The following is a 26945-nucleotide window of genomic DNA, read 5'->3' as shown; positions in this document are numbered from 1 at the left end:
GGCCACTATCAGAGGGTTGTGATCCCCGAAATCTGTTACAAGAACCTCTTTGGCCGATAGGCGGTCCGCCAGGCAGGGAGAGACAAAAATGAAATCAATAGTTGAAGCCCTATCCCTGCCTCTATATGTTGGCACCAGTTCGGTTGTAGGGGGTGAACATAAATCCATTGCATTACTAAGAATATGTTCACTAAGAAAAGTGTTTAGTTCTAATCCGCACAGCTGGGTCCGCCTGTCGTATGCCTGTATTACAGGTATCTGTTGGGAGCTTGGCGTTAAAATCCCCCCCTCAAAAGGATCCCCATGACCTCACCTAAGCCCTGAATTTCCTCTAATTTAGAAATAAATTTAAAAAGTGCAATGAAACTTTTATTTGGAATAGAATAAAAATCATTATTATAGAAATGTATTAAATAGAAAGGGACTCGACACTTATATTCTATTGCTTGTATATTAGGATTATTGGTGTTTATTATCATGAAACTCCCACAAGCTGCTATGCTGATCCCGATGAATATGGCTTGGGCGCCACTACTCTAAATCAGTGAAATCCTTCAATATGCAAATCGTGAGTGGCCCATGTTTCTTGAAACATTATTATATCCTGAGAGGATAATATATGTACCCATTCTGTATCGGCGAGTCTTGGCTCGAGACCGGCTACGTTCCAGCTTAAGATTCTACGGTCAGAGTCATTATTACTTCTAATATTATACCTAGGAACCTTAACTGTTGACCCACCACCGGTTTTGACACGGCTAATACCATCCTCTACCTGCCCCTGATAATCAGTGAAAATTAATGACTGTGTGTTACGTGTTTCCAGGGGATCCTGTTCCTTAGTAATGGCAGATAAATCAATACATAGAGGGTCCCTTGATATGTTGTAATTTGCCATCCTATCTAGCTATCAGTCTTGTGCATCTAGGTTGGAGAAAGCTAGATCAAACCGGTTAAATGTTGGCACATTGTACTCATACCTCCCCTGATTGTGAGCACTAGTAAGGGGTTGGCATCTGTACGTAGGTAGAAGAGGGGGGGTCCGGTAGAAGAAACCTAGGGGTAGAATATGTATTCCTTCCCTACCCAACTGCCTTGTCCCTGCTCTCTCCAAGATGTTTTGTACTAACTTTATTGAACCAAAATTCAGTATTATGCAGTCGCCTCTGCTAGATTTGATCGATCTACCTATCCAAGGAACCCTTCCGGCCATTTTAAAGTCCTGAAACAAACAGCTGCCCAATCCCATCTTAGGGGTCCATTAGGATGTTGTGCCGGCCTGGCGGAGGCAATCCGCACAACATCCACTGCCCATTCCCCCCCGCCATATTACAGAGGCGGGGGGGACCGCGGCGGTGCAAAACACCGCCCGCCTGTTTTCCGCCCCGGTTCCCTTGCGGCCAGGGCGGAAAACGAGTAATATGGTGGCGGTGTCTGTAAGACACCGCCCGCCATATTACAATGGGCATACTTCAATGCCTTCATTGGCAGGCGGTGTTCACTCTGGGGGCCCCCTGTGGGCCCCCAGAGTGAAGGCCAAAGGGGGGTGGCACACAGGGGGTACCTGTGGTACCCCCCTGCCTTTGCATAATAGAAGAGGCAGGCACCGCGCGGTGCCTGCCGCTTCTATTGTGCAAAGGCGTGCTGTTTTTTTTAACATTGTGGCGGGCGGTGCAGTGAACACCGCCCGCCACAATGTTAAATCGTGAAATGCGCCCATCATAATTGTGATGTCGGGACCCCCGCCCGCCATCCTAATGGACCCCTTAGTGTCCAAGAGGTGAAGTGCCCTATTTCTTAAAGTACTCCAATGTTCCACTATGTTGGGAGCTAAAGGTGGTACGTTGGAGAGGACAATAACATAGGGTGAACATTCGGGGGGTAAATTAAAATAATCCTTGCTAAAAGCAGTTTGTGCAATAATTGAACTGTCCCCATTCAAGCCCCTATTGTTCCCCTCACTTGATGTTCCCCCCCTTTGTTTAGAATTGCATGATGTCAAATTCGCGCCAATAGTACATGATGTGGGGGAGTGTGTGCCCGTTCTGATAGGGTCGTTATTTACAATTGGTGGCTGATTGGGGACGGGTGCCAAACATGCACTAGACCCCCCTGATGCTGCCAAAGATCCATTTGATAACTGGCTAGGCTGGGTCGTTAGTTTTTGCTCGATAGTGTTTAGTCTTATATTAATATCGGCAAGTTTATTTAACAGTGGATTTAACAGTACCGCAAATTTGTCTACTAGCTTGGATAATAACACATCTCCTAATTCTCCTAAATTGATTTGGGGCTGTTTACAGGGGCAGTGACATCAGGAAGTACTTAAATCTGAGGGGGTGATGACGGTTACCTCATCAAGTGGGCCCGTCTTCCCACGGGCAAAGCCTTTTGTTTTAACTGCTTTGTTAGTTTGTTGGGTTGTAACAGGTAAATCCCTCGCCTTCCTTTTCCGTGTTATATTTAAAGCTGTATTTCCCTCACCCTGTAGCTGGCGTGTAGATCATGTAACGATTTGAGGAGGGGGTGAAGGGGGCGAAGGGGACATACCTATAGTTATGGTAGGTAGTTCTATGGCTGCCGTCTCGGTCTCGGTAGGCCCAGTGGCTGGATGGTGAATACTAATTAGGCTGCATTCAGCTTGTTGTGGTGGGTTAGAGGAGGGACAACCTATGGATGTTTCAATGGGAGCACATCGTGTCTCCATTGATAATCTTTTCTGCGTGGATTCAATCTCTTTGTTTAAGAATGATTCTGCCCGGATAAAAAAGACATCAAGGGTACCCTCAGACCCGTTACCACCAGCCCTGTTACCCCCAGCCCCATTACGAGTATTCATTATTCATCAATGAGGCAATAGGCAAAAATAGCAAGCAATGAAATGTAAGAGTCACTGACCACGTGAGCAAAGTCCATAAGAAGTAAGTCCAATGTTCCAATGAATGGGAGGAGGCCCTGCCCTGCCTTATCCTTCCTCTGATGGCCTAAGCCGGTCCCGCCCTTGTCCCGGGCTTCTCCCGGCGTCGACCCGCGCGCGTCCCGCGACGCGGAAGGAGCCTCTCTACTTTAAGCGCCACTGGGAGCGGATGTGGGCGGAAGTGGGCATGGATGTGTCAGCAGAGAGAGCTGGGAGCTGTAGTCTCCCCCCTCGGCGGCCGTGTGGTGGATCAAGCAGCAGCGGCGAGGGAGACCAACAGCAGGCAGCCCCCGGTACAAGCAAAGCGTCAGGGCAGGTAGGTGGTAGAAAGGCAGCCCCGCAAATTGTGACCAGCAAAAGCCCCCCAGTCAGATATCTTTATTTGGCTATATTGCAAGCCAAACAAGAATACTTCATAAAAAGACATTTCCGATTAAAAAACACAATAAATTAAGAAAAAAGAAGTACAGATATCAAAATGAAATTTCCAAAATAAGAAACAAATTAGCAGATGTCCAAAAACCAAATTCTTCAGATGAATATCACAAATCTGGGCACAACAATATATGTGTTGAAAGTAGTGAGGAGACTAGGAGAGGATCTACATACATGATATTATTAGCAACAATTTCTGACATCATTTATAAATGCATAAGTCCTGAGAACCAATTAATTATAAAAACATAGAAAATCATTTCCCAACTATATTCCCAAGACACACTGTAGAGGAAATATATTTGTAAACCATTAAACAAATAAATTCATCCTTTAAAAGCTGGAGATAGTGCTGCCAGCCTGACATTTTCTTATATTTAGGAATTTTAAAAGAGACGCTGTGGGTTTGTATAAAGTTTGCAAAAAAACATAAAATGCAACGTGCTCTGTATGGATATTGAATCACATGGGCATGCATCCAAGCTAGCCTCCGAAAATGCATTATGCGGGTATGTGACCAGTAAATGGGAGGTTCCATACCTAAACCTTATAAGAGAATACCATTTAGCATGGCTAAAGTAAAAGGAAAAGTAGGGCTCAATGCCTGGTGAACAAACTAGTAGGGAATGCTCAATAACCCTATTTTTCCCCCCTCTCCTGGATGTCTCTTTCCATATAGGAGTACACCAAAAAATCTATCTTCAATTTTGCCCTTGATGTTTTAACGATATTCTCAGGATTGTTAAAGCTATCCGACAAGCCCAAGTTCTTTAAATGAGCTTTGACATAAGAGATCCAGGGGATTTTGTTCACCCACTCTAGTTTTAAGCAATCTGTGCTAATGGCATGATTCATGGCTGTTTCTTTCTTGGACCAAATATAATACCACAGTAGTAAGGGTGCTAAGTGTATACAGAAGGACAAGGGGATCAAGCCAAGTTCACTTTGACACATAGTAGCAGGGATGCTTGTAGGCACAGTCAGCAAACAAATACCCCAGACTCCAGCACCATAAAGGGTAGCAGCACACGTGCGTGCCTTCTAGATTTCAATAATTACTTTTAGTGGACGTGAGCCTAGTTTTTTAGCAAATCTAAAAATAGCCTCCAGACTTTGATTAAAACCCTTAGTCTTGGCCTCCAGTAAATGAAGCCAAGTACTTTTTAATTATAAAGAATTTCTAAATAAGAAAAGGTAGGCACATGAAGCAATTTCTTACTGCCTATAAAACATGCCTTTACACTTGTAGGTGGCTTACCCACCACCATGACATGGAATTTAGCTACATTTGTCTTAAGGCCAAGGTCATTCATACAATTATTAAAACTAATTAAAAGCTGTTGCAACCCCACCCCAGTTCTGGACATTAAAACACAATAGTCTGCATATAATAAGGCTGGTAACAACCTTCTGCCTATCTGGGGGCACCCACATACCCATTAGTAATAAAAGTTTCTGAATCATGCATATAGAGATGAAATAAAAATGGGGCAAGCACACAGCCCTGGCGAACCCCGGGATTCATTTTAATGGGGGCAGTGAGTTCACCACCTGTTCTTTAGCAAACTCTGCCGGTGACGTCCATGTACATAGCTGCTAAAAAATGCACCACTGCTGGTTCGATGCCCATTAGCAGCATCTTCTCCCAGAGCTTTCCTCTCTGCACCCAGTCAAAGGCAGACGTCAGATCCATAAACCCTAAATAAAGGGATCCGTCTTAGCTAAAGTATATTTACTGATGACCAGGTGCAGATTGAGGCACTGTTCTACTGTGTCCAGGCCTCTCCTGAAGCCATATTGGATATCATAGAATTTGCCATTCTCTGTTACCCAGGCCTCCAATCTTTCTAAGATTACTCTGCCCATGATCTTACAGGTGCAGTCAATTAAAGATATTGGCGATAACATTTGGTATCCCCCCTCGCACCTTTTTTAAAGATGGGGACTATTGCCACGGATCTCCAAGAAGCAGGCAGTCCTTGAGCTACATAGCAATTTAAAATATTTGTGAGGTGCGGGAGCCACAGTGATGTTTTGGCTAAGAACAGATCCGCCGGGATTCCATCAGGGCCAGAGGCCTTATTCCTCACTGTCTGGGTTGAAGCCCTATCTACGTTATCTATTGTCAGGGATGCCATGGTCTTTGCCCCAAAATTGCTGTTAGTATTCAAAACAGGATCACTCCCAAGTTCATAGAGACCTGAAAAATGTTTAACCCAAGTCTCAGGCATTATTGCCACATCATTGTTACCAGTGTTAGGCCTGTTAAAATAATCCTGGTTAACAGTTTGCCAAAAGAGTTTGGAGTCCTTGCTCTTGTATGCAACATACAGTTGTTCCCAAGCTGCATTTCTAATTTCTTGATTGTATTTCTCAAGCACCTGTTTATATGCAAGGCAAGACTATTTCAGCTCTAATGGATTTCAGGGCTTTATTTTAATTGTCTTAATTAGGTTATTGTGGCAAGCAGTACACTCATCATTAAACCACCTTTTATTGCTCATTGGCCTGGACCTGTTTTTTTTGGTTAAGAAAATATTTATAGTCTCTTTTATTGCCTCAAAGGAACTAACCATGACTAAAGGGTTTATAGTGTCTTCCAGGCAATCTAGGACTTGGATCAAAATAGTTAAAATTGTGTATAAAACCCAATCAGGATTTACAGTAGAACACTTCCGCATTAGCCCTTTATTTTTATCGTAAGTTAGTGAACATGATCTAACAGGTGCGGTTTGAACGTCCGATGCAGTTAAAAATTCTAGAGAAACGGGATAGTAATCACTATAATACATTTTATGGATAGTAAAAATCATGGAGTGGGGTTTAAAATGATCAGAAAAAGCAATAAAAGCAATTAAAGTACCTTGGCCTCTCCCAATTTATGTTACCAAATCAATTCCAGCTAAGTTAATAAGGTCCACAGTAACAAAGAGGGAATATTTTGACAGAATTGAATTACAAATGTTCCCACAGGGATTATGGTTAAAATGACAACTACCTTCTATATCCCCCGTTACTAAATGGCAGGCACCCTGTTTGGAGAGAGGACACAGTTTGCAGTAAATATCACCACCCCAAAGTACAACAAAATCAGTTTTTAGCTCCTCTATGTGATTTAACAATTCATATTCCAACTCTTGAGTGATACTTGTGTTTGTGGCATTAAAATGATTGTGATAAAAATTTAAGAGTACCAGAGTCAAGGTTTGGCTAAGAAGAATATTAATAATCTGAAAATGCAAAGAAATACAATTAATCTTTTCTAGCCTGCCATTCATTGTAGTTGAAACGAGCATCAGTAATCCTCCTTTTGCGTGACCTCTCAGGGGAGACATTAGCTGGAGTGTGAATTGAGTGAAACCCATTTATGTGTACAATATCTCACAGCCACGTTTCCTGAAGAGAAACTATACTATAATTTTTATTGAGGGCGACCCATTCTGTAATTTCTAGATTATAGGACAAGCCAGCAATATTCCAAAAGAGACTTCATCAGTTACTGGAGCGTCACATAACATAGAAAGGGAAACAGTATAACATTGTTACATGAGTGACTAATGCATAGCATAACATAGAAAAAACCGGCAAAGGGGAAAGTACTTTAGGGGGCACAGGAAACTCAGGCTGAAAAAGGGGAGGCAGTCAAAGAATCACAGAGAGATGAGGCAGGGGAAGGAAAAGATACACAACGGGCAGGCGATGAAAGCGATGTCCGATGTCAGGCTGGGTAGGTGACGGTCGAGGGGTGAACCAGAGCCAAACTCCTCTATACCTGCATAGGACAGCTCCACCGGGCATTGGCCAAGGTTACTCGGGCACAGCGGTAAGTACAGACAGTTATGGTTTCCGCACAGGGGGAATATTCAAAAGTTCCATCGAGAGCACCGATCATGGTGTTACTGGGAGGCGCCGTATGCCTCATCCTCCAGCTCGCCCCCAGGTCAAGAGTGGTGAGAGGGGAGGTGGAAGGGATAGTTCCAAAGTCTGCAGATCCACCCTATCCCCATCAGTAGTAGTGTTGGGCATTGGTGCAGGATCCCAGTGGTAGGGGGACGACTCCCAATCCTCTAATGGGTGTATCTCCCAGTAGAGGAGATATATATATATATATATATATATATATATATATATATATATATATATATATATATATATATATTCACTGAAAAAACCATAGGTTATAGACCATATATAGTTAGGAATTAGCATTTACAAAACCTTGAAAATTCACTGAAAAAACCATAGGTTATAGACCATATATCGTTAGGAATTAGCATTTAAAAAACCTTATTTTACCCACACAAAACCATTGAAATTCCATATATAGTTAGTTGCACTAACTATATATCGCGCACCCGCAATCCACTGCTGATGATGTCACATATTACATCATTCATGACATGGTCAGTGACATCACTGATGACATCACTGATGACATCTCAAATGACATCACTGATGACATGACTGATAACAACATCCAGTGATTTTTTGTTTCTGTAAAGTTTAAATATGTCTTACATATTGAAGAATGAGTGGATGTATAAGTGTCTGGACGAAGGATTTAGTAGGTGCATGACTAACTGTATGAGTGAGTGATTAAATGTGTCTCACTGAGTGCATGGGTTACTGACTAAACTGTCTTAATTTGTGCATCATTATGTCTGTTTTTCTGTAAACTGCTGCATGTGTTGATCAGTAGCTGTATGAGTAACTATATGGGTTATTGATTGATTGCCCAAGTATTTGTATGGGAGACTGAGTGTGTGTGTGGCTGGCTGGGAGGTGTGTGACTCTGTGCAGATCAATGTGTACTTGTATCAATGATTGTATAAGAATGTAAGTATGTGTTAGTATATGTTTGAAAATGTAAGGTGCTCTATGTTTAACTGTATAGACAAGAAAATGGAAGTGTCATTGATTCTTTACATGACTGACTAGGTGAGTGAGTAACTCCATGGATGAGTGGCAGACTGTGAGTGTCTGTATTGGTGTATGAGTGCATATGATAGTGTTGTAAAGATGAGTGATTGTATGTATGAATGATTGTATGGGTGAATGAGTGAAGGTGTGTGTAGACGTAGGAATCAGTGAGTGCGTATGTAGTAACTAGTATTGGTGTGTCAATGGTTTCAAAAATTATACTCTGTATTTAACACTGGGTGAAACAGAGGTTATAATAAAATGTGAGGAGATGCATTGTATTGTCACATGAATGATATCATCAGTGATGTGGTCATTGATGTCAAATGAGATGTCATCAGTGATGTCATCAGTGATGTCATTTGAGATGTCATCAGTGATGTCATCAGTGATGTCACTGACCATGTCATGAATGATGTAATATGTGACATCATCAGCAGTGGATTGCGGGTGCGCGATATATAGTTAGTGCAACTAACTATATATGGAATTTCAATGGTTTTGTGTGGGTAAAATAAGGTTTTTTAAATGCTAATTCCTAACGATATATGGTCTATAACCTATGGTTTTTTCAGTGAATTTTCAAGGTTTTGTAAATGCTAATTCCTAACTATATATGGTCTATAACCTATGGTTTTTTCAGTGAATTTTCAAGGTTTTGTAAATGCTAATTCCTAACTATATATGGTCTATAACCTATGGTTTTTTCAGTGAATTTCAATGGTTTTTTAATAGCAAATATCATAAGCTGTCGAATGTCAAGTACGTGGTAAGTAAAAACATTTTCGTGTTTATGCACACTGATCTGCTTTGAATGCTGCCCCCCCCCCTCATTTCTATTAGGAGTACTCTCTCTTTGCAGATAGTGAAAGGTAGTTAACGCAGGCCTTTGCCCCCGTTGTAATACGTCGTGCCTGCTTCTCTCTCCATTTTGATTGATTGTTATCCAAGCATTTACTGTTTTAGAATTGGTTCTCTTTGGTTCATTCTCTATTTACAAACAAACACAGAGTCGCAATACTCTGTTTAGTCTTTGCAGATAACGAAAAATCGTTAGAAAAACCAAAAGGAATCGAGCAAAATCAGTAGGCCACTAATGGGATCTCTTTTTGACCTCGCTAAAATAGAAACATTAAGAACAACCCCTCATGACAAATACGAAACTAGTGAGATGAACTGAACTCCACACCATGTAGGCTGCAATACAGCTCGGCTCCGCCACCCACCCCACCCAAAATAACGATAAAGAGCGGCTGCCATGATTGCTCGCGGAATGGCCACGACGGAGCTACGAAATGGTGGTGCTCTCATGCTAACGCCAGCTTCAGTCTGAAACATCCAGAAACACTGTAGACTACCCATTCGATCAGTTCCGGTAGCGCCCCAATGTAACCCGGTAGAGAAGAACTAGCCCTCCCCTCTTTGACTGATGGTTCTTGTTGCCTGTCCCTTCTGTTGTCATTTAACAGAACTATTTAGCCTGCTGAAAGGGGTTGTGTTCCGACCGCTGGTTGGTGGAGACATTTTGACTATATTCTGGACCTGCGTTGTCGCGTAATGCGTCATATGACGCGCCGCGTTAGCGCATCCGGAAGTCATCCGGGGCGCGACGCGCAGCACGTAACGTAAGCATAACAGGTCATGTGACTTGTTAATAAAACTTTTCATTGGTTCATTTTACTTTTCTTATTCTAATGATGAAAGGCTTGGTCATATGACCTAAAAATTACGCTTTTTATTACTTCCGAACATTATTTTTTCTTAAATATATGTTATAATGTTCCAGACTAATGTACTTTCCCGGAAAATTTACAACTGTCCTGCAAGTAAAATATATTCTTTTTTCGAGAAAAAGGGCGTTTCTTCGTCCCATGACGGAGCCGTTGAGCAAAAGAGGGTCGACCTGCTGTCTTAGTCGCCGATACGCCTGAATATGAGATTCTTATCGATCACTTTATGTTGCAGGAGTAGAAAACACAACAGCCCTTGACCATTTATCTTTACTGCGTTCCTGCGTATTATACCTTTTACCCTTCATGTGATTGGTCTGCTTTATTTCACTTGCCTTTTAATGATTCTAAAACAGTGACTATTATTAAAAACTTTACCAATGTATATACTACTACCATGTTTTCTTTTAAAAACCTTTATTGTGAAAATTTCATTATACAAATACGAGCCTATAACCACGTGGGCCGGCCACGGAGCAAACTGTAATCGTATATGATGAGTAGACATTTACACTGTAGAGGAACGTAACGGGCGGGCCATTAGGTTGCAAGAACTAAGGTGTCTAACAGTTGCGGAATCGGTGGACGTACATTTTATAATTAAAATACGACAGGGCCAGTTACAATAAAATTATCTAGATATACATTTGCGGGCAAGTACCATGCGTGACGTTAATTCGAACTTTCAATAGTACAGTAATCAATAACACATCAGAACTTAATATCAATAGGGATGTCGAAATACTCAATCAATTCTCGTCCCCGCCCGCCATGTGCTTCAAAATTGCATACGTATCTCGTGATTTCAAGGTTCTGCAACCAGTACACAACAAGGAGTTACGAGTCCCATTTATTCCGGCGCCATTTTGGGCGAGGACGGGCAGGTCCAGGATATAGTCAAAATGTCTCTACCAACCATCGACTATGATGATGTTCATATGCTGTATTTATAGAGTAACACTCATCTGTCCACATGAAATTAATTTGCCACAATCTAAACATGTCATTTTAATCTTTGCAAAGTTCTTCTAAATATTTGGGACCGTTTCCCTTGCCTCTGATGCTGTCAGTGCCACTTCTTTGATGAATGTACTGGCAGGTCGGGGGTTCTCCTCCAAATCTCTCTTTTATGCAGCACTATAATTAATTGGTGCCACCTCTCCATATGACGATGCATGGTATAGTTACCATAACTATATATTTTTTCGGTTCCTCTGGAGAGTACATCGTGGCAGATGAAGCGTATAACGTACCGGGCATTTACCTTTTTTTGCATGTAGAGGAAAGGAAAAAAAAATCGAGCGTCCGAGTTCTAAGGTGTCCCAGGGCCATTTTAGTGGACCAGGCCCAAATCCAAAGAACAGGCCGCCATTTTGAGAGTCCTGTTGCAGCCGCCTGTCGCTGTAGCATCAAGAGCGGCCAAAACTCAGCTGAATGGCAACTGAAACGGTAAAGGGGCGCCCCACTACAGCAGACGAGCCTCCACCTAGGAAGGCCCGTTCACGCCGCCTCCCCCCCCCTTCGGGCACCCCACGCCGTTATTCGGAGCAGTATTGTAGAATGGCCACACCAGTGCAGCAACTTGCTAGACACCACCTCGGTGGTAACCGAATCTCAGCGCCTTGTGGTGTCTTCTATTCAGAAAACATTGTTGTGCTGCCTTCGACCTATTCGCCGCAAGTGCACACGCAACTCAGCTGCATAGCTTGCTAGACACCACCTCGGTGCTAACCGAATCTCAGCGCCTTCTGGTGTCTTCTATTCCAAAAATATTGTTGCGCTGCCTTTGGCCCCATTCGCACATCGGTCCGCTACTGCCGCCATCTCACAGGCCAACGGGGCGCCCCACGCCGACTTTCAGCATTGTAGGATGGCCACACCAGTGCACCTTACTAGACACCACCTCGGTGCCATCCGGATCTTGGCATCTCAGCGCCTTGTGGTGTCTTCTATTCAGAAAATATTGTTGCGCTGCCTTTGGCCCCATTCGCACATCGGTCCGCTACTGACGCCATCTCACAGGCTAATGGGGCGCCCCACGCCGAGTTTCAGCATTGTAGGATGGCCACACCAGTACAGCAACTTGCTAGACATCACCTCGGTGCCATCCGGATCTTGGCATCTCAGCGCCTTGTGGTGTCTTCTAGTCAGAAAATATTGTTGCGCTGCCTTTGGCCCCATTCGCACATCGGTCCGCTACTGACACCATCTCACAGGCCAACAGGGCGCCCCACGCCGACTTTTACCATTGTAGGATGGCCACACCAGTGCCACAACTTGCTAGACACCACCTCGGTGCCATCCGGATGTTGGCATCTCAGCGCCTTGTGGTGTCTTCTATTCCGAAAATATTGTTGCGCTGCCTTTGGCCCCATTCGCACATCGGTCCGCTACTGACGCCATCTCACAGGCCAACGGGGCGCCCCACGCCGACTTTCAACAGTGTAGGGTGGCCACACCAGTGCGGCAACTTACTAGACACCACCTCGGTGCCATCCGGATCTTGGCGCGTTGTGCTGCCTTCGGCCTATTCGCACATCGGTCCGCTACTGACGCGAACTCACAGGCCAACGGGGCGCCCCACGCCGACTTTCAGCATTGTAGGATGGCCACACCAGTGCTGCAACTTGCTGGACACCACCTCGGTGCCATCCGGATCTTGGCGCGTTGTGTTGCCTTCGGCCTATTCGCACATCGGTCCGCTACTGACGCCGCCTCACGTGCCAAAACGGGGAGCCCCAAGCCGACTTTCAACATTGTAGGATGGTCACACCAGTGCGGCAACTTACTAGACACCACCTCGGTGCCATCCGGATCTTGGCGCGTTGTGCTGCCTTCGGCCTATTCGCACATCGGTCCGCTACTGACGCGAACTCACAGGCCAACGGGGCGCCCCACGCCGACTTTCAGCATTGTAGGATGGCCACACCAGTGCTGCAACTTGCTGGACACCACCTCGGTGCCATCCGGATCTTGGCGCGTTGTGTTGCCTTCGGCCTATTCGCACATCGGTCCGCTACTGACGCCGCCTCACGTGCCAACGTATTTTCTCCGCATTTTATACCCTATGCCGCATAACAGGTCATGTGACTTGTTTATAAAACTTTTCATTGGTTCATTTTACTTTTGGTTTCCTAATGATGGAAGGCTTGATCATATGACCTAAAAATAACACTTTTCATTGGATGAAAACTTTTTTTTTTCCCAAACGATGAAAGCCCCACCTTGTTTCTGGATGTTTCAGACTGAAGCTGGCGTCAGCATGAAAGCACCACCATCTCGTGGCTCCGTCGTGGTCATTCCGCGAGCAATCATGGCAGCCGCTCCCCACCAGAAGCCTGCAGGAGTCGGGGGCCCCCAAAACTTTTGTTGAATCCTCAAGGCGGAGGGGACGCTTTCGAGAATGGGGTCCAAGACCTAGCAGACAGTCGTCCGATTTCCAAGGTGTCCCAGGGCCATTTCAGTGGACCAGGCCCAAAAAGGAAAGAGCCTGCCGCCATTTTGAGAGTCCTGTGGCAGCCGCCTATCGCTGCACCGCAAGAGTGGGCGCAACTCAGCTGAATTGCGGCTTTTGACACAGTGGACCAAAAGCGGACGGAATGGCAACTGAAACGGTAAAGGGGCGCCCCACTACAACAGACGAGACTCCACCTGGAGAGGCCCGTTCACGCCGCCTCCCCCCCCCCCCCGGGGCGCCCCACGCCGTTATTCGGAGCAGCATTGTAGGATACCAAAACCAGTGCGGCAACTTACTGGACATCACCCTGGTGCCATCGTTCTGCTGCCTTGGAACTATTCGCACAACAGTTTGCTACTGATGACCCACCCCCCGCGACGCCCCACGCCGGATGCCGAAATCAGTGCGGCACCCAGGCAACATCACCTGGGTGCCGTCCAGAAATCTGGACGTTGTGCTGCGTTGGGACTATTCGCACAGCCGACCGCTACTTCGTTGTTTTTCCCTAAAAATGTTTATATGTTTTTTCTGTTTTTGTTTTGTTGTATATATTTATAAGTTATTAAAGTTTTATAATCTTACTACTTTGTTGGAGTGCTATATATTTTTAATGTGACACATAATTGTAAAAACTTTGACGTACAAAGAGTCATCCCTGGAATCTTCCGCTTCAGGCTCGGTCCCCTCCCCAATCACAATACAGGATGGTTTTCAGATAGTAGGAACGCGTGTGCTGTGACGGATCTCATCGAGTGTGGGCCTTGATCTACTATAACTCCTTTGAAGAGGGGTGATTCTTTACAGCTGGGGCCATAAACTACATCTGCAGGGCTAGCTGATAGCCTAGGACCGGCCTGGACAATCGGACACAGAGGAAAAGGAGTGTCAGAGGGTGTGGTAGTGAATAGGGCGAAAGGGAGGTGTCGGCGGGCACAGGGTGTGATTCTCAGGGAAGAACAGCGCAGATGGGGGGAGGTTTATTACCCATGCATAAGACAGAGAGCGGGGGTGACCAGTGCCTGGGGGAGATGCTTGCGAGGGTGGGGAGCCATGCTAAGGATCGACAGCGTGCAGAGAGTGGGTCTGGTCAAGTCATCTAAAATGGCTGCCGTGCACGACAAAAGTGTGGCATTTGAAAAAAGGCAAGATGGCGCAGACAATGTTTTTCAACACTTCCTGATTTCCTTCGAATCGAACGTTAACAGACGTTGGGGCATATTACCAAAGTTAAGCGATATTTATCCCTAACGATGCTTAGCAACAAATTTTTTACCGCTAAGCATCGTCAGAAATTATCGCAGATAAACCTTGCTATTATCAAGGTTTATCGCAAATGCCATAAAAAACGACCGCAATGCATTAATATCGCTGAAAACTCAGCGATATTCATGCATTACCGAGCTAATGCTCTTAGCCATGTTATCCACCTCCCATTGGATAACATGGCTAAGAACTGCTCAGGGCAGGTGGTAGCATTTGGAGATATTCGCGCTTAGCGCGAATATCTCCAAAAGTTGGTAATAGGAGATAGCGATGTTAGCGACTGTTTCCAGTCGCTAACATCTTGGCATGCCCACTTTGCATGTCATTAGTGATAAATATCACTGACATGCAAAGTGGGGCCCAAGATGGTCGCTATCTCCTACTAGCGGTTGCTAACTGGTGTTAGCAACAGCTGGGTAATACAGAGATAATTTTATCTCCGCGAAGCGGAGCGCTGTTACAGATATATATCTTTTTTTGAACGTTAATTTCTCAAAATCCACTGAAGCACATATATTGAGACCTAGCAAAGGCACATCGAGCTACCAGTCCCTACAATTTTGCCAAGTTTCGTGCAAATCCATTCAGCCGTTCGATTATTAATATTATTTTTTTTTTTGCCCCGCGGGGCCCTTTTAAAACCTCCACATCAAACCTAGGGGGTCAGGGAGGATCTACTATGCCCCCTTATGGTCATTTGCCCCTTCGCTTTGGCCTCCTCTTGTCTCTCGATCCTACCGAGAGACAAGATGGCGGCCGCTACGGACTGTTTGGAATGTTTACAGAGGCCGGAGAACCAATCAGCTTCGCAAAGCTCCGTAACGCGAAAAGTACGCGAAGCGGAGCGCTGTTACAGATATATATCTTTTTTTGAACGTTCATTTCTCAAAATCCACTGGAGCACATATATTGAGACCTAGCAAAGGCACATCGGGCTACCAGTCCCTAATATTTTGCCAAGTTCCGTGCAAATCCATTCAGCCGTTCGATTATTATTATTATTTTTTTTTTTTGCCCCGCGGGGCCCTTTTAAAACCTCCACATGAAACCTAGGGGGTCAGCGAGGATCTACTATGCCCCCTTATGGTCATTTGCCCCTTCGCTTTGGCCTCCTCTTGTCTCTCGATCCTACCGAGAGACAAGATGGCGGCCGCTACGGACTGTTTGGAATGTTCACAGACGCCGGAGAACCAATCAGCTTCGCTTCACAAAGCTCCGTACCGCGAAAAGTCCGCGAACCGGAGCGCTGCCCGGTCCGCTGTTACAGATATATATCTTTTTTTGAACGTTAATTTCTCAAAATCCACTGAAGCACATATATTGAGACCTAGCAAAGGCACATCGGGCTACCAGTCCCTACAATTTTGCCAAGTTTTGTGGAAATCCATTCAGTCGTTCGGGCTAAAAGTGAGGCCAACCGCCCTATGGAAAACTCAATGTTAAAAACATGTTTTGGGACCCCCCTTTTTTCTCGGCCCCCCCTTGACGAACCCCCCCCAAATTTTTAGGGGCTGCTCAGAAACAAAATGTTCCATTTTCCTGAAAATTTCAGCCAATTCCGTCCACAAACGCCAAAGTTATTAGACATAGAATTTTCAAAAATCCCATAGAGAAAAAATCCTAACTATATATACCTACTGGCGACCGCCAGTAGGTAATATATATATATATATATATATTCACTCAAAAAACTATAAGTTTTAGTGGTGTTATAGTTAGCTGGACATTTTACTCATACAAAATCATCAGTGATGTCATCAGTGATGTAATTTGAGATGTCATCAGTGATGTCACTGACCATGTCATGAAGGTCTAATATGTGACATCATCAGCAGTGGATTGCGGGTGCGCGAAATATAGTTAGTACAATTAACTATATAGGAGCAATTTCAATGGTTTTGTATGAGTAAAATGTCCAGCTAACTATAACACCACTAAAACGTATAGTTTTTTGAGTGAATTTCAAAGGTTTTTTAAAAGCTAATTCCTAACTATATAACTCCTGAAACCTATGGTTTTTTCTGTGAATTTCAAAGGTTTTTTAAATGCTAATTCCTAACTATATAAGGCCTGAAACCTATGGTTTTTTCAGTGAATTTGCAAGGTTTTTAAAATGCTAATTCCTAACTATATAAGGCCTGAAACCTACAGTTTTTTCAGTGAATTTCAAAGGTTTTTTAAATGCTAATTCCTAACTATATAAGGCCTGAAACCTATGGTTTTTTCAGTGAATTTGCAAGGTTTTTTTAAATGCTAATTCCTAACTATATAAGGCCTGAAACCTATGGTTTTTTCAGTGAATTTGCAAGGTTTTTAAAATGCTAATTCCTAACTATATAAGGCCTGAAACCTACAGTTTTTTCAGTGAATTTCAAAGGTTTTTTAAATGCTAATTCCTAACTATATAAGGCCTGAAACCTATGGTTTTTTCAGTGAATTTGCAAGGTTTTTTTAAATGCTAATTCCTAACTATATAAGGCCTGAAACCTATGGTTTTTTCAGTGAATTTCAAAGGTTTTTTAAATGTTAATTCTATTAGCGGATGACGTTTTTATATATTAAAACGTTTTTTAAATCTCAAATGCCTGCGTTGCTAACAGAGTTTTAAGCACAGGCTCTTTTGTCTCTGGTACACCTCTACCTCTCTACCTCTCTCTACACGCACACATATACACATATATATATGCATATATATGCATATGCATTTATATATATGTATGTGTATACATATATATATATACATACATATATAATCTGCATATACATATAAATATAAATGCATGCATACATATACAAATATGCATACATATGCATGTTATTTACATGAAAGTTTTAAAAACACTAATAAAAGCAAAGCTAAAAAGCCACCTCATTACAAACATAATGGCTTTAACTTAAATGAGGGCGAGATCTATTGCATTTTCAATGCTTGTTTGGTTCCATCAAGAAGGCATTCAGATGTGTCACACATTTGCCATAAATTCTGAATGTTAGCACTCTAGTTGCTCATTAGATCACTGTAGTAAAGCTACTGCTCACCAGAGAAGTCTGCTGCTGGTATTCAAAGTGCATGTTTCAGTCTGCATGTCAGAATTTCTTTAATGAAATAGAAGAGGATTTGAGAAGTCACTCAAAATGTGCCCTAATTTTTCTTTCTTCAGCACTAATCATAATTTCTATGGCAAAATGAACCCCCTCATTTTGTTCCTTTGCAAATTAAATGTTTTAAGTGTTAACACTTTATTCCAATCAAGATGACTTCAGGTGTGCCATACTTTTGTCATAAGTAAGACTGTTAGCTCTCTAGTTGTTCTTTAGAACACTCTGGGACATTCTGTCATTGGGCTATAGTTGGGCTACATCTGGCTGATATTTGGGCTACATTTGTTTTTTTGACTCTGGTGGCCATCTTTGGGCTACATTGGGCTACATTGGGCTACATTTGGGCTCTAACATATATATAGCCCAATGTAGCCCAATATATATTTTTTCAAAGTTAATTTTCGTAAAAACCACTGGAGCACATATCTTGAGACATAGCAAAGGCACACCGGGCTACCAGTCCCTACAATTTTGCCAAGTTTGGTGGAAAACCATTCAGCCGTTCGGGCTAAAAATGAGTCCAACCGCCCTATGGAAATTAACATGGGGAAAACATGTTTTGGGACCCCCCTTTTATCTCGGGCCCCCGCTTGACGAATCCCCCCCAAACTTTCAGGGAAGGACCGGAGCGCCGCGAGGCAAAGTTAAGGAAAATTTCAGGACGATTCCTCAACCGGCGCCAAAGGTATTCCCAATAGAATGTTGCGATTTCCCTATGGAAAACAATCCTAACTATATATACCTACTGGCTATCGCCAGTAGGGAATATATATACATACATATATAATCTGCATATCCATATAAATACAAATATAAATGCATGCATACATATACATATATGCATACATATGCATGTTATTTACATGAAAGTTTTAAAAACACTAATAAAAGCAACGCTAAAAAGCCACCTCATTGCAAACAGAATGGCTTTAACTTAAATTAGGGCGAGATCTATTGCATTTTCAATGCTTGTTTGGTTCCATCAAGAAGGCATTCAGATGTGTCACACATTTGCCATAAATTCTGAATGTTAGCACTCTAGTTGCTCATTAGATCACTGTAGTAAAGCTACTGCTCACCAGAGAAGTCTGCTGCTGGTATTCAAAGTGCATGTTTCAGTCTGCATGTCAGAATTTCTTTAATGAAATAGAAGAGGATTTGAGAAGTCACTCAAATTGTGCCCTAATTTTTCTTTCTTCAGCACTAATCATAATTTCTATGCCAAAATGAACCCCCTCATTTTGTTCCTTTGCAAATTAAATGTTTTAAGTGTTAACACTTTATTCCAATCAAGATGACTTCAGGTGTGCCATACTTTTGTCATAAGTAAGACTGTTAGCGCTCTAGATGTTCTTTAGAACACTCTGGGACATTCTGTCATTGGGCTATAGTTGGGCTACATCTGGCTGATATTTGGGCTACATTTGTTTTTTTTGTCTCTGGTGGCCATCTTTGGGCTACATTGGGCTACATTGGGCTACATTGGGCTACATTTGGGCTCTAACATATATATAGCCCAATGTAGCCCAATATATATTTTTTCAAAGTTCATTTTCGTAAAAACCACTGGAGCACATATCTTGAGACATAGCAAAGGCACATCGGGCTACCAGTCCCTACAATTTTGCCAAGTTTGGTGGAAAACCATTCAGCCGTTCGGGCTAAAAGTGAGTCCAACCGCCCTATGGAAATTAACATGGGGAAAACATGTTTTGGGACCCCCCTTTTATCTCGGCCCCCGCTTGACGAATCCCCCCCAAACTTTCAGGGAAGGACCGGAGCGCCGCGAGGCAAAGTTATGGAAAATATCAGGAAGATTCCTCAACCGGCGCCAAAGTTATTCCCAATAGAATGTTGCGATTTCCCTATGGAAAACAATCCTAACTATATATACCTACTGGCTATCGCCAGTAGGTAATATATATATATATATATATATATATATATATATATATATATATATATATATATATATATATATATATATATTCACTGAAAAAACCATAGGTTATAGACCATATATAGTTAGGAATTAGCATTTAAAAAACCTTATTTTACTCACACAAAACCATTGAAATTCCATATATAGTTAGTTGCACTAACTATATATTGCGCACCCGCAATCCACTGCTGATCATGTCACATATTACATCATTCATGACATGGTCAGTGACATCACTGATGACATCACTGATGACATCTCAAATGACATCACTGATGACATCACTGATGACAACATCCAGTGACTATGTTTCTGTAAAGTTAAAATATGTCTTACATATTGAAGAATGAGTGGATGTATAAGTGTCTGGACGAAGGATTTAGTAGGTGCATGACTGAATGTATGAGTGAGTGATTAAATGTGTCTCACTGAGTGCATGGGTTAGTGACTAAACTGTCTTAATTTGTGCATCATTATGTCTGTTGTTCTGTAAACTGCTGCATGTGTTGATCAGTAGCTATATGAGTAACTATATGGGTTATTGATTGATTGCCCAAGTATTTGCATGGGAGACTGAGTGTGTGTGTGGCTGGATGGGAGGTGTGTGACTCTGTACAGATCAATGTGTACTTGTATCAATGATTGTATAAGAGAGTAAGTATGTGTTAGTATATGGTTGAAAACGTAAGGTGCTCTATGTTTAACTGTATAGAGTAGAAAATGGAAGTGTGATTGATTCTTTACAGGACTGACTAGGTGTGTGAGTAACTCCATGGATGAGTGGCAGAGTGTGAGTGTCTGTATAGGTGTATGAGTGCATATGATTGTGTTGTAAACATGAGTGATTGTATGTATGAATGATTGTATGGGTGAATGAGTGAATGTGTGTGTAGATGTAGGAATCAGTGAGTACGTATGTAGTAACTAGTATTGGTGTGTCAATGGTTTCAAAAATTATACTCTGTTTTTAACACTGGGTGAAACAGAGGTTATATTAAAATGTGAAGAGATGCATTGTATTGTCACATGAATAATATCATCAGTGATGTGGTCATTGATGTCAAATGAGATGTCATCAGTGATGTCATCAGTGATGTCATCAGTGATGTCACTGACCATGTCATGAATGATGTAATATGTGACATGATCAGCAGTGGATTGCGGGTGCGCAATATATAGTTAGTGCAACTAACTATATATGGAATTTCAATGGTTTTGTGTGAGTAAAATAAGGTTTTTTAAATGCTAATTCCTAACTATATATGGTCTATAACCTATGGTTTTTTCAGTGAATTTTCAAGGTTTTGTAAATGCTAATTCCTAACTATATATGGTCTATAACCTATGGTTTTTTCAGTGAATTTCAATGGTTTTTTAATAGCAAATATCATAAGCTGTCGAATGTCAAGTACGTGGTAAGTGAAAACATTTTCGTGTTTATGCACACTGATCTGCTTTGAATGGTGCCCCCCCCCCTCATTTCTATTAGGAGTACTCTCTCTTTGCAGATAGTGAAAGGTAGTTAACGCAGGCCTTTGCCCCCGTTGTAATCCGTCGTGCCTGCTTCTCTCTCCATTTGATTGATTGTTATCCAAGTATTTACTGTTTTAGAATTAGTTCTCTTTGGTTCATTCTCTATTTACAAACAAACACAGAGTCGCAATACTCTGTTTAGTCTTTGCAGATAACGAAAAATCGTGTAAAAAAAAGAAAAGGAATCGAGCAAAATCAGTAGGCCACTAATGGGATCTCTTTTTGACCTCGCTAAAATAGAAACATTAGGAACAACCCCTCATGACAAATACAAAACTAGTGAGATGAACTGAACTCCACACAATGATGGCTGCAAAACAGCTCGGCTCCGCCACCCACCCCGCCCAAAATAACGATAAAGAGCGGCTGCCATGATTGGTTGCGGAATGGCCACGACGGAGCTACGAAATGATGCTGCTCTCATGCTAACCCCAGCTTCAGTCTGAAACATCCAGAAACACTGTAGACTACCAATTCGATCAGTTCCGGTAGCGCCCCAATGTAACCCGGTAGAGAAGAACTAGCCCTCCCCTCTTTGACTGATGGTTCTTGTTGCCTGTCCCTTCTGTTGTCATTTAACAGAACTATTTAGCCTGCTGAAAGGGGTTGTGTTCCGACCGCTGGTTGGTGGAGACATTTTGACTATATTCTGGACCTGCGTTGTCGCGTAATGCGTCATATGACGCGCCGCGTTAGCGCATCCGGAAGTCATCCGGGGCGCGCAGCGCGTAACGTAAGCATAACAAGTCATGTGACTTGTTAATAAAACTTTTCATTGGTTCATTTTACTTTTCTTATTGTAATGATGAAAGGCTTGGTCATATGACCTAAAAATTACGCTTTTCATTACTTCCGAACATTATTTTTTCTTAAATATATGTTATAATGTTCCAGACTAATGTACTTTCCCGGAAATTTTACAACTGTCCTGCAAGTAAAATATATTCTTTTTTCGAGAAAAAGAGCGTTTCTTCGTCCCATGATGGAGCCGTTGAGCAAAAGAGGGTCGACCTGCTGTCTTAGTCGCCGATACGCCTGAATATGAGATTCTTATCGATCACTTTATGTTGCAGGAATAGAAAACACAACAGCCCTTGACCATTTATCTTTACTGCGTTCCTTCGTATTATACCTTTTACCCTTCATGTAATTGGTCTGCTTTATTTCACTTGCCTTTTAATGATTCTAAAACAGTGACTATTATTACAAACTTTACCAATGTATATACTACTACCATGTTTTCTTTTAAAAACCTTTATTGTGAAAATTTCATTATACAAATACGAGCCTATAACCACGTGGGCCGGCCACGGAGCAAACTGTAATCGTATGTGATGAGTAGACATTTACACTGTAGAGGAACGTAACGGGCGGGCCATTAGGTTGCAAGAACTAAGGTGTCTAACAGTTACGGAATCGGTGGACGTACATTTTATAATTAAAATACGACAGGGCCAGTTACAATAAAATTATCTAGATATACATTTGCGGGCAAGTACCATGGGTGACGTTAATTCGAACTTTCAACAGTACAGTAATCAATAACACATCAGAACTTAATATCAATAGGGATGTCGAAATATTCAATCAATTCTCGTCCCCGCCCGCCATGTGCTTCAAAACTGCATACGTATCTCGTGATTTCAAGGTTCTGCAACCAGTACACAACAAGGAGTTACGAGTCCCATTTATTCCGGCGCCATTTTGGGCGAGGACGGGCAGGTCCAGGATATAGTCAAAATGTCTCTACCAACCATCGACTATGATGATGTTCATATGCTGTATTTATTAGAGTAACACTCATCTGTCCACATGAAATTAATTTGCCACAATCTAAACATGTCATTTTAATCTTTCCAAAGTTCTTCTAAAAATTTGGGACCGTTTCCCTTGCCTCTGAAGCTCTCAGTGCCACTTCTTTGATGAATGTACTAGCAGGTCAGGGGTTCTCCTCCAAATCTCTCTTTTATGCAGCACTATAATTAATTGGTGCCACCTCTCCATATGACGATGCATGGTATAGTTACCACAACTATATTTTTTTTCGGTTCCTCTGGAGAGTTCATCGTGGCAGATGAAGCGTGTAACGTACCGGGCATTTACCTTTTTTTGCATGTACAGGAAAGGAAAAAAAAATCGAGCGTCCGAGTTCTAAGGTGTCCCAGGGCCATTTTAGTGGACCAGGCCCAAATCCAAAGAACAGGCCGCCATTTTGAGAGTCCTGTTGCAGCCGCCTGTCGCTGTAGCATCAAGAGCAGCCGAAACTCAGCTGAATGGCAACTGAAACGGTAAAGGGGCGCCCCACTACAGCAGACGAGCCAGGCCCAAATCCAAAGAACAGCTATCTCACAGGCTAATGGGGCGACCCACGCCGAGTTTCAGCATTGTAGGATGACCACACAAGTACAGCAACTTGCTAGACATCACCTCGGTGCCATCCGGATCTCGGCGCCCCACTGCAGATGAAGTGCCTCTCAACTATGAAACCACCACGGTGACATCCGGATCTTGGCGCGTTGTGCTGCCTTCGGCCTATTCGCACATCGGTCCGCTACTGACGCCATCTCACAGGCTAATGGGGCGACCCACGCCGAGTTTCAGCATTGTAGGATGACCACACCAGTACAGCAACTTGCTAGACATCACCTCGGTGCCATCCGGATCTCGGCGCCCCACTGCAGATGAAGTGCCTCTCAACTATGAAACCACCACGGTGACATCCGGATCTTGGCGCGTTGTGCTGCCTTCGGCCTATTCGCACATCGGTCCGCTACTGACGCCATCTCACAGGCTAATGGGGCGACCCACGCCGAGTTTCAGCATTGTAGGATGACCACACCAGTACAGCAACTTGCTAGACATCACCTCGGTGCCATCCGGATCTCGGCGCCCCACTGCAGATCAAGTGCCTCTCAACTATGAAACCACCACGGTGACATCCGGATCTTGGCGCGTTGTGCTGCCTTCGGCCTATTCGCACATCGGTCCGCTACTGACGCCATCTCACAGGCTAATGGGGTGACCCACGCCGAGTTTCAGCATTGTAGGATGACCACACCAACTTGCTAGACATCACCTCAGTGCCATCCGAATCTTGGCATCTCAACGCCTAGTGGTATCTTCCATACAAAAAATATTGTTACGCTGCCTTTGGCCCCATTCGCACATCAGTCCGCAACTTAGACATCACCTCGGTGCCATCCGGATCTTGGCATCTCAGCGCCTTGTGGTGTCAGTCAGAAAATATTGTTGTGCTGCCTTCGGCCTATTCGCACATCGGTCCGCTACTGACGCCATCTCACAGGCCAACGGGGCGCCCCACGTCGACTTTCAGCATTGTAGGATGGCCACACCAGTGCGGCAACTTGCTACACACCACCTCGGTGCCCTCCGGATCTTGGCATCTCAGCGCCTTGTGGTCTCTTCTACACCGGAAATATAGTAGAAAATATTGTTGCGCTGCCTTTGGCCCCATTCACACATCAGTCCGCTACTGACACCATCTCACAGGCCAACGGGGCGCCCCACGCCGACTTTCAACATTGTAGGATGGCCACAGAAGTGCGACAACTTACTAGTCACCACCTCGGTGCCATCCGGATCTTGGCGCGTTGTGCTGCCTTCGGCCTATTCGCACATCGGTCCGCTACTGACGCAAACTCACAGGCCAACGGGGCGCCCCACGCCGACTTTCAGCATTGTAGGATGGCCACACCAGTGCGGCAACTTCCTACACACCACCTCGGTGCCATCCGGATCTTGGCGCGTAGTGAAGCTGCAGCAGCTGCAAATAAGCTTCAGACAGTGTTACAACCGCTGCTCAGAACTCTCAACTATGACACCACCTCGATGCCATCCGGATCTTGGCGCGTTGTGTTGCCTTCGGCCTATTCGCACATCGGTCCGCTACTGACGCCGCCTCACGTGCCAACGTATTTTCTCCGCATTTTATACCCTATGCCGCATAACAGGTCATGTGACTTGTTTATAAAACTTTTCATTGGTTCATTTTACTTTTGGTTTCCTAATGATGGAAGGCTTGATCATATGACCTAAAAACAACACTTTTCATTGGATGAAAACTTTTTTTTTCCCCCAAACGATGAAAGCCCCACCTTGTTTCTGGATGTTTCAGACTGAAGCTGGCGTCACCATGAGAGCACCACCATCTCGTAGCTCCGTCGTGGTCATTCCGCGAGCAATCATGGCAGCCGCTCCCCACCAGAAGCCTGCAGGAGTCGGGGCCCCCAAAACTTTTGATGAATTCTCAAGGCGGAGGGGACGCTTTCGAGAATGGGGTCCAAGACCTAGCAGACAAGCGTCCGATTTCCAAGGTGTCCCAGGGCCATTTCAGTGGACCAGGCCCAAAAAGGAAACAGCCTGCCGCCATTTTGAGAGTCCTGTGACAGCCGCCTATCGCTGCACCGCAAGAGTGGGCGCAACTCAGCTGAATGGCGGATTTTGACACAGTGGACCAAAAGCGGACGGAATGGCAACTGAAACGGTAAAGGGGCGCCCCACTACAACAGACGAGACTCCACCTGGAGAGGCCCGTTCACGCCGCCTCCCCCGGGGCGCTCCACGCCGTTATTCGGAGCAGCATTGTAGGATACCAAAACCAGTGCGGCAACTTACTGGACATCACCTTGGTGCCATCGTTCTGCTGCCTTGGAACTATTCGCACAACAGTTTGCTACTGATGACCCACCCCCCGCGACGCCCCACGCCGTTATTTGCTGGGTGGCAACTTACTAGACATCACTTTTGTGTCATCTAGATTTCGGCGCGTTCTGCTGCCTTGGAACTATTCGCACAACAGTTTGCTACTGATCACCCACCCCCCGCGACGCCCCACGCCGGAAATCTGGACGTTGTGCTGCGTTGGGACTATTCGCACAGCCGACCGCTACTTCGTTGTTTTTCTCTAAAAATGTTTATATGTTATTACTATTTTTGTTTTCTTGTATATATTTATAAATTATTAAAGTTTTATAATCTTACTACTTTGTCGGAGTGCTATATATTTTTAATGTGACACATAATTGTAAAAACTTTGATGTACAAAGAGTCATCCCTGGAATCTTCCGCTTCACGCTCGGTCCCCTCCCCAATCACAATACAGGATGGTTTTCAGATAATAGCAACGCTTCTGCTGTGACGGATCTCATCGAGTGTGGGCCTTGATCTACTATAACTCCTTTGAAGACGGGTGATTCTTTACAGCTGTGGCTATAAACTACATCTGCAGGGCTAGCTGATAGCCTAGGACCGGCCTGGACAATCGGACACAGAGGAAAAGGAGTGTCAGAGGGTGCGGTAGTGAATAGGGCGAAAGGGAGGTGTCGGGCGGGCACAGGGTGTGATTCTCAGGGAAGAACAGCGCAGATGGGGGGAGGTTTATTACCCATGCATAAAACAGAGAGCGGGGGTGACCACTGCCTGGGGGAGATGCTTGCGAGGGTGGGGAGCCATGCTAAGGATCGACAGCGTGCACAGAGTGGATCTGGTCAAGGCATCTAAAATGGCTGCCGTGCACGACAAAAGTGTGGCATTTGAAAAAAGACAAGATGGCGCACACAATGTTTTTCAACAATTCCTGATTTCCTTCGAATCGAACGTTAACAGACGTTGGGGCATATTACCAAA

Source organism: Lissotriton helveticus, chromosome 8 (assembly GCF_964261635.1).
Source record: "Lissotriton helveticus chromosome 8, aLisHel1.1, whole genome shotgun sequence".
Taxonomy (NCBI): Eukaryota; Metazoa; Chordata; class Amphibia; order Caudata; family Salamandridae; genus Lissotriton; species Lissotriton helveticus.
Note: the sequence above shows the minus strand (reverse complement) of the source record.